We start from the raw sequence: 10,555 nt of genomic DNA, 5'->3' as shown, positions 1-10,555 counted from the left end.
TAACCTTGAAAGTTGCTGTTTATCCGTAGTTCAGCTCCCGAGTTTCAAAACTAAGCTCAGCAGTCTATAAACAATTCCCCATCAAATGTGGCGTTACATCAGAATTTATTGTTTCTGAAACTAAAAATGAAAAAAAAAGCATTTTGGAAGATACATACCTACTTCTAAGAGGGGGTTTGGTACTTATTGCAAAATTAAAATCAAATAACGTAATTTGACAGTTTTATAAGAGCTTGAATTTTTTACGAGAATACATCTTTCGTAAAGTTGTAAATGCAGATTTTTTGTGAAATATGAGTTTGTTATTAGCATTCAATATATCAGCAACAAATCTTTATTATCTCATTATCTGTAAATTTGTAATAAAAGTTTCAATTTCAATTTAGAAGAAATACGACGTTCGTATATATACGAAATTTTAACTTTTAAAATGTCAAGTTGTAAATTGAAATTGAATTAGATGCCGATGCTTTGGATTCAAATTTAGAGTTATAAAGGTAAGCGCTCATTGAGTGGAGCCGAACGATTCGCAATTAAGGCTGGACAGTACACCCGTTCCGTTGCCCGAAAACGCGTGATTTCGTTCCACGATATCTTAATTCTGAGTGAAGTTGAAGAAGGGGTCGAATATTCCTGTGAAAGGTGAATGCTTTAGCTAGACAATAACGCCGGGGTTTACTAAAATGTTTTAAAATAATCTTTTTTTAAGGGCAACGTCGAGGGCTGTTAGGGTGTCATATTTTGGAGAAGAAAAAAGGAAATAAATTTTCCTGGCGTTATTGCCTAGATATTAAGTTTACGAACGTATCTTAATTTTGGAAATTGTTCCAACTTCATTTATAGATAAGTTATCTTGGAAAAACAACTTAAAAGTTTTCCTCAAAAGCGCGAAAAGATAGCTTCCGCCGCGTGGCTGGTTTTATACAGATAGAAAATGTGCATTATTAAATTGGACTAAGTTTATGTTTTTACCATCGAACACAAATTAATATTATAAATAACCAAATTTGGGGATTGACAATAGGCAACTTTACATACTCCGTTCTGTATGTACTGTCCAGCCTTAACGTACGAATGGCATGTTTTAATCGGAGTTTTGCGGTCAGGTGTCTAGTCACAAAGGGAATTCTACGTAATATTTTCTCTTTTTTATTACATTAGAAGTACATTCTACTTGTTCAATATTTGCATTGATTGTGTACGTTTGAAATCGGTCTGTAGCATTGTTGTGCCTTTGATTCATCATCGCCGTCGTCTGCCAAATCATCACTAACGCACTTACTCTATTTGCAGTATTTTATTTAGATTTTAAAACCTATTTCTGAATTAAATTAGAACTAGGTAGTTCTTCGCCAAAGTTTACAGCTCTAGTTGTGAAACAATAAATTATTGAGTTAATAAATTTTCGAAAAAGTCGTACTATATAAGCAAAACTCGGTCGTTGTTAAACAATCTGGCGCTTAGATCGTGTATTTAAAGTGACATTTTGCTCAGGAAAAAACTCAAATAATAAGCGGAAAAATTAGAGCGTGTAGGGTAGTGGGATTTGGTTTTTGAACACAAACAACAATTCGATTTATTTCTTCCAAACTTTGACGCAAGTTTTAACCGCGGTAAGGGTAAATACAAGCTTCATTATCCTGAAAGTTTCTATACCAGAAGAGGTTATTGTGTACCAGAGCAATCACAAAAGGGTTCAACTGTATCACTCCCAAAGCGATCGAGTTTTTAATTTTTCTTGGAGGGCCCCTTTTTGGTGCATTTCCACAAAAATAAAAAAATGCGCTATTGTGGCCACTTTGTCCGTCCATCCGTTCGGACGCTACTAGTTCTTTACCTTAAGAGCTATTATTGTACTTTTTCGCTATTTGGTTCGTTATGGTGTCGAGGTTTACACCAAGGCAGGAATTTTTTTCTGCGTTTATTGCTAATAAAGTTATTGTAAAAAAAAAACAAAAAATCATTTTTTACATGCTGCATAATTTTACACTTTTGCCGTTTATTAACGATCCTCGAGATCGTTTATAATTTTGCATTGCTGGCTGTCGTCTGTCTGTTCGCTTGTCCATCTGTTCCCATGTCTGTCTGTCCATCTATCTGTCCGTGTAAACGAATCGATTCAAAATTCGCAGTGCCCTGTTCGCATCTCGACCATTTATAAACCGAATTGCAAACTTTTTTATTTATATAATAGTTATTTATATAACAAGAGCGCGAAGTTCAATTTCGCGCATTGAGACTGAAGGTATTTTGACGAGGCGAAGCCGAGTTAAAATATCAGTCAAATGCGCGAAATAACTTCCCGCTAGCGTTATATACAATATTTTTTCTACAACTGAACCGATTGTTAATTAAATTGCTGTTTAAGTTCAACTTTGTCCCGTGCGCGAAATACTTTTTTATTATACCTGAATCACAATCTCCGTTTTAAACACTCAAATGCGTGCGAAAAAAGGCCTTTAAAACACACGTGCTTTAAAGTTGCTAGTAACGATACTTCAAGTATGACTTTTGAAACTGTCATCTGGGCGAAATAAAAAATCTTCCTAAGTCGCTTTCTGTAAATGCAGAACATTTCTTTGGCTTTTGTACCTATCCTTTGGTTGAAGCTTTCACAAACGCGCGTAATTTAGGATATGCTTCCAAATCTGTTCCACTTTTTAATCATTGCTTTGAAGTTTTGAATGAATGCACCAAAATATAGAAGATTTAAATACCTTTGACATTTCCTTCATATATGCCAGCATTATTGATTAATTTAAGACCGTATTCGTAGGTAACTTCCTATTCATCCATGGAAACAACTTTTCATAGTCTTTATAATAGGCTTTACTGGAGTTGGATTTTACACCTACCAACGTTTGTTTAGATTTTACAACAACCGATTTAATGGACGGTGTATTATTTTTTTCAATGGAAATCGTTTAATTTACCAAGACGATGATTTTTATAAGCAAACGTCAAGTGACATTTCCATGGCAATCGTGAAATTACGAACACCCAGCCCACTTAATTAGACATGTATTCGAGTATAACGTCCATATGACTTCATTGTATTTCCTATTTTTAGATTATACTGCAGGTATAATAAAAAATACTATAAGATACACGTGTATAATTGGTCTTTAAAGCACTTGCAACGTTAAAAGCACTCCGCTTTGCGTCGTGCCCTTAAACTCGTTGCGCGTGCTTTAAAGACTTGATTATACACTTGTATCTTAATATACTATTTTTCACTGTTGACGATTTCGCGCACGTTGTCAAGAGCAACCTTACTTATTAATTAACCGATTAAAAATCTAGTACTTACTTCGCGTTTCGAAATCCGTCAGAAAATGACAGGTTTTTTTGACAGTTGTAGAAAAAAATATTTAAATGAAATTTGATACATAGGCACTTGGAATAAAGGAAAATCTAACGCCAGTTTCAAAATTCTATTTTGCGCATGCGCAGGTCCAACTTTTTCATTTAGGGAAGCATTTAAACGAAAGTTATATAGGCACTTGGAATAAAGGAAAATCAAACGCCAGTTTCAAAATTTGGTTTTGCGCCTGCACAGTGCCAACTTTTTCCTTTATAGAAGCATTTAAATGAAATTTGATAAGCATTGAAATGAAATTCTTCTTATAAACTGAAATTGAAGTAACACGTCAAAAATAGATTGCCCATGTGCAACGCTATCTTTCATATTTGTGACCGGATTTTTACGATTTTAACAGAACTTGCAACTTACAAATGGGAAATGAAGCAAGTGGAAATGCGCTTTTTGTAAATCGTTTCGAATCGTTTAGGATTACTTTTTACATAAACACTAAGTTTACCATCCGTAACCATATGCACTAAACGAAAAGCAATTGCATTCCTTGATTAGTGTACTCACGACATTAATACTTAGTTATTACTTATGTTGCCATATACCAAGTCATAATGCAGTTAAAATTGAATTTGTACAAAAATATGCCGACGCCGACCAAGACGCCGACGGTGAAATATTAATCGCGCATTCTCAACAATTCAATTTAAACTTGGAAATGTTACTGTTCTACCAACCAATTTTGAGTGATATTTTTGGAAATGATAAGTTTCTATGCTCATCGGGCTACGGAAAACGAAGCTTTGAAGCAAGGAGACAATTATATTTCACCATATCTAGCCACAGAAAATGCAATAATCCACAAATAAAGGGCACCGCCTTAGACCATAATAGTACATGGACTGCTAATTGTAACGAAAATATAGTCAAGGACATCGCCTGGGTATGTGAGTTTCAGGGTAAACGAGTCTATCCGAAGTTGTCCGATTAGACACGATTTGAGACTGTCAACCTATAAATTAACAAACGTCAATTAATTAATCGCCTAGATATGCCAAAAAAAGCAAACTTATTGCGATTTGTGGACGTATAGAAGATAATCAGGAGGATTGAAAGCTTCCCGTACTACGCGGTTACTATAAAAGCTACTCTTTACGCGATCCGAGTGGTGTTTATACGACTTTAGTTTACCCTGAGATTCACATACCCACATAGATATATAAATACCTAGATACAGCCATCCTTAACAAACGTACCTCGGTTTTTAAAAAACATATCAAAGAAATTTGTACATCTCTCCATTGCCTTCTAACCAAGAAGAAACATGTTCTATCTCTTTTTATTGCATTAACTTCTATGTCGTACGCGAATCGGACGCTTAAAACAAACTTAGCGCGTCCCATAAGTCATGTGACAGTTGACACATTTCACGATCGCGCGAAATCAAATCTAACTAAATGGCCGGTTTATTCACTAAATATTATGTAATTATTGCGTTATCAATGGAATACGAATAACATTAGTGCTTGCCATAATGATAGACGCGTTCATAATTGTTATTCCTGAAATAGTTTTATTACATAGAGCTACGCCATTCAAATTTGGGACTATGTTTACCTTGTTTGGCATGATGTGCTGCAGTGAATTCATTGCTGGCTTACAGAATACCAAAAAAACCGTAAGTAAGTAAAGTTTATGTTCAACATTTTAATTTTAATTGCATGGTTTTAGGCGTATTGGTAACGGAGATTAAGTTGCGACAGGAAGTGAATTCGTTTCCAATTATCATTTTGGCCTATATGATGTTGATGCAGTGCGTTTGTATCATGATCACAAAGAAGGATCCGTGCAATATTCTTAGGAAAACGAGATTTTAGACTGTGTGTGCGTGCAATATCAAATTTTGGTCGCTACGCGTCTTGCCTCCCTTTCGGCATATGTTGTACAATCGGTGGGGTTTCTTTTTGAAATTATAGTGCTAATTGTAGTAAGTAAGCTACACGCCGTGTACATTTATTTAAAATAAATACAACATCTTAACAATGATATCCAATTGGTGATAATAATCATTTAGTCAACATTCATTACGTTTGTAAAAGTTCACAATCCGAATCATCATCAGATGAAATTGACAAATCCGAATCATCACTGTCAACTTCAGAAACATCAACCAATATAACTTCTCTTTTAAATTAATCACTTTCCACATGTTCACACACTTTCTTCCAGTTGTCAGCTGTAATTTTTTCAAATTCTTCATTTGCCAGCTTTTTAAATAACATCTTCCATTTTAAATGTAACATTTCTTTGCTGCTATGCAATTTAAATAAATAAAAAGGCGGTTTATTTATGTTGTAAAGTCTCAAATTTGATAATTTTCTGTGTGATTTGTGCTAACAATTTGATTGACAGTTATAATAAATAATGCGAATCTTGCCTTCCATGCTCAGGGTACCTCTATAAAGGATAGCGCTATACGTAATTAATGTGCCGAAAGTGATGGTAATAGATGGTACGTCCTTTTGAACTATGTTGGGGTATGGCTGTATCTATGTATTTATATATCTATGCATACCCACGACTACAGTGCCCTCTATCCGTGACCATCCATTTTGTATTGAAAGCATAGGGCTAATAGCAGTCCATGTACTATATGGTCTAAGGGCACCGCTCACTAGAGCGAAGCGGGGCGACGCGAAGCGCACGGCAGCGCAGCGGAGTGCGTTTCCGTGCCTATACACACATAGAGGGCGCTGCGCCGAACCGACGCGGAGTCTCTGTTATCCTAATCTTCATTTAACAATTGTGTCCTCTGATGAGGAAGATGTGTTTATAATTTGCGCTTTATGCGAAGAAACAGAAAAAAGCGGCTTCGTTACGCTGCCGATCGCTGCTCATCCGACAAGTGTGTGCACTCTCATTTAAAACTATTAAATAAGAATGCTGTGTGTAATTATTATATTTATGAATTAATCTAATTCTTTATTTTCACCTTAAGAGCTCATAGTTAAAAAGCACAAGGAAATCGATTGTGAAAGAGAAAAGATGTCGAAGTAAGTTTAACTTCGAAAACATTAATATGTAAATTCTACGTAAAATTCCCCGGATAAAAACAATTTCAACGACGCGTTTTTTTCGCTTCCTTGACTTCTTTAGCCTCTTTGCATTTTTCATCTTTGGAAAGTACCATGTAATTAGAACCGATGATGAAGAAGTATTTACCTACTATCAGTTAAGCATCTACCTAATTTAAAAACCCTTTGCTACTGTTTAAATTGAAAAGTTAATCCTGCGTTTGCTATTATAAAAAGCTGTTTACGTACTTTTGGAAGTGCAGAGTATACATCTTTGTAGCCGTGGTTATAATAGGTAACTAGAACACAAATGATTTCAGGTAACACTACGTCCCTTGCAACTAAACTTTTTGAACTTGTCGAGGCGAACAATTGGCCAATGTGTTTCTAATGCGTTGTACGTAATTTAATCATTTCATCAACGAATTATAACACTCGCCAATGGGATTAACCGTTTGATATCATAGTTATTGTAGGGTCAGTTAAATGAATAAATGAAGCTGTTATATCTACATATGTGGGAGATTCATTCAATCCAAATAGCTTTTGATACTTAAGGGTAATTTTGAAATGGTTCAGTTGGATCATAAAAATGGTTTTAACCGCCTTCCAAATATTGGTGAACTTTACGAACACGCAATGACGTTATAGGGAAATACATCCAAAGAGGATATTGTTGCGAACCTTCTAGAACATTATCGAGCCGCCATAGAGTCGATAAAACATTAACTATCGGATACCAACAAAAAAGAATAAAAGCGAATGTGACCCATTCGTTCTATAAAATATGAATGTCGACATTCGAGAGTATTGCGAAATTTTCGCGAATCGTTTTGTCGAGCTTACGATCGACGACGTCGTCTAGAGACTCAAACGTTGATTGTCTGCATCTCAGCTTCAATCGATATCAATTTATTGATAATTCTGACAGGATAACTTTGTTCATCTTCTCTACCTATCCGTTGGCTTGTGGAGTTGCGATTGCACAGACAACCTCTTTTTAATGCCCAAGTTGTTAAATGCCGTTCCTTTACCGAAGATAAATCTTCGGGGAACCCTAAACATTTCAATTATATCATTAACATATTTAATCGCTGATGCTTCTTTGTATTGTGTACAACTTTGACAAATTTTGCCCTCTGCTTTGATGAAGGGCTCAAGATTATCGAAATGGATCAAATGCAGTACGCAGCAAAAATCTTATATCTCACGATTATTTTGACGAAGGAAAGAAGTGTATTATTTAAAAGTACCTAAACCCTGATGTGCCCTCTCTTTTAAAGGGTTTCTTGAACACCTTCACAAAGCTACCCCAAAACCTAAGCTACAAAAAAACGCCAACTCGAAGTTGTTGTAGGAGAAACCACCACGAATAACACACAGTTCCGACATTGATGCAGGAACAATCGTCGAGGCTGTGCCTGAAAAAGAAAACGGGCAACTTATGAAATAGAAGTTGGATAAAGACCATCTAATGGGGGCTGCTCAATTCTATGCCCGCGGCCACGTTGTGACGAATTCCGAATGGCCCGCGCAGACATATTTTAAAATTCCCGCCAAATTAAAAAAAGTTCTACTTGCCACGGACCTAATCGACTCCCCCACTCTCATCACTCGTGTTCGTCTCGTGACGCCAAGAAACAATAGATTCTATTTTTTTCGAAGCCTATTGAGTAGAGATTGCATTTTTTATTGCATAAGCCCTAAAACTAAAGGGTGTTTTTTTAAAGGTTTCTATTTCAAAATGACAATACTGTTTTTAGTGTCAGACAATTTGATAGCTGCCAGCTGGGCCGAAAACAAATTTGCTCTTGATCCTCAATTTCACCACAAAATTGTGCTCAGCGATGAAGCCCATTTTTGTTGAATGGGTACGTCAATAAGCAAAATTGACGGATTTGGAGTGAAGAGAATCCAGAACCCATTGTTGAGACTCCGTTACATCCACAAAATTAACTGTTTGGGGTGCTTTATATGCTGGTTGAATCATTGGCCCATATTTCTACGAAGATAATCTTGGTCAAAACGTGACAGTTTTTTTTTATTTTTTCATTCCACAATTGAATGGCGTTAATGTGGAAGAGTTTTGGTTTCAACAAAACGGCGCAAAATGCCGAACAGCGCGCGAAACAATCAACGATCTTGTGATATCACACCCATGCATTATTTTTTGTGGGGATATGTGAAACCACGAGTCTACGCCGATAAACCACAGACGCTAGACGACGACGATCGCCGCTTTATTGCGGATATACGGTCCCAGCACCTTGAAAAAGTGGTCGAGAATTGAACTCTTAGTTACACTTCAATCGAGCTATCCGCGGCGCCCATATGCCAGAATAATTATTAATGATACAAGTTCGTTTACGAACGTAAAAGATTCCACCCTGTATATACAACTTACGACGATACATTCATTTTTGAGAGTTGGCAACTATGCAATTTCTAGGTGGGAAATAAAGTCCCTCTAGGGACTTTAGTGGGAAAAAGCTGCCTGCGCCACCTAGAAAGCACGAACGGTAGCTATTTTTGCATTTCTTTATATCTTATTTGTGTTTTCTATGACGCATTTTAAATTTTTTGTGTCTCAATCTTTGATTTTGAAATTTACTTAACCGCAATGCAGAATGACATGTTAAATACCGTTATGCTATTGTTTGTAATTGTTTACGTTTTTGGTGTAATGCTTGCTTAATTTATGTTTATTGATGTTGATTACTTGGTCTTGTCCGTGAAGTAACATTCATACAGTGGCACCACGCTCAGAAAGTCCCTGACAGGGCGTGTCCGAGAGCGCTAGAAATTTAGGCCGTACATTCTGATGCAAAATTTAAAAACAGTTTAAGAGAATATACCTTATCAGATCGTAGATCCAAACTATATGCGTCTTGAGAAAGACGAGTTTGTATAAAACTGGGGACGGAAAACGTAAAATAAAGCAAATACAAGAATCAAAGTGTAAACTACAATAACGTAAAGCGTCAACGGTCAAAACGGAATAATTAATAATTATGGTGCGGAATGTATCGCGTCGTTTTGCAGACTTTCTATTGGCCCGAGTTTTTATAATTTTATTTTAATATGTGGAAATTACCGATTCGTTTGATGTGTGTACTGACTTGTTGTTTGTTACTAACAATTTTCTCCGTGAATGAAGCAGTCACGGGAGTGGAAAAAAACTGTAGTCAAAATTGAGTTACGACACCTAATTCCGTGATTGTCTTCGACATCCAACTGTAGGCTCGAAACCCCGCAACCAGGGACGGGCTATCCAGCTTGCAGGAGCGGGATTACGCTAATCAATGTTCTTCAGTTTAGAATCTATGTGCGATAAATAAGTGGCGATTCAATAATTTCCACATATCTTGTTTTTAGTTAAACCTACAAGGCCATGTAATTTTCCATCTTGCTTTTAACAAAATAACTTTATTACACCAAAAATGAGTCACATCCGGTACTCTTAACGCTTCCCCAGAATTTAGGTACCTGCTACTACCTGACCTATTGTTCACAAAAACTTGCTTTTAACATTGAGTGTAACCAACATTGTATATATGCATTTACTATCTTTGTTAACTACTGCTTAAACTTTTACAAAATATTTTGATAATTAAAATTTGGACTGTATTAATCAAACTGCGAGGTTTTTCTTACGTCGTACTCTTTTTACCCTTAGCCAGTTACCTTTGCGAGAATACGACACCTTTTGGCTTTGCTTGCTTTGTTTATATTAATTTGCTACAACCAAAGAGTAACCATAATAAGAGATACAGCGCAATGGTATAAACGCGTGTTGGCTATAAGAACTCGCCCGCTAGGATTCCAAAAGCGGGCCCTCTCGTAGAGGTGGCCAGAACTAACCGCCTCTTTAAATATTGGCGCGTATTGAAAATTTACAGAATTCTTTATAGAATTTCGGTTTAAAATATTTGCGCGGTTGTCACATTTAATTTTCTTTCTTATTGGCTGTATAAAATGTGGACATGATATAATTAGAAAACATTACTTAAGTATAAAAGAAATCAGCAACGATTCAGTACCTATTGTTAATTACATTAGGATTTCCCTGTTTAGTTGGCGTCTATTGAATAGACAGTAATTACTGTTTAAGTGAATAACCAATAACAGGTACAATTGTAAAAATGTAAATTAAATTTGTTATAATTTA

The sequence above is a fragment of the Photinus pyralis genome, unplaced genomic scaffold (assembly GCF_008802855.1).
Source record: "Photinus pyralis isolate 1611_PpyrPB1 unplaced genomic scaffold, Ppyr1.3 Ppyr1.4_LG2, whole genome shotgun sequence".
Taxonomy (NCBI): Eukaryota; Metazoa; Arthropoda; class Insecta; order Coleoptera; family Lampyridae; genus Photinus; species Photinus pyralis.
Note: the sequence above shows the minus strand (reverse complement) of the source record.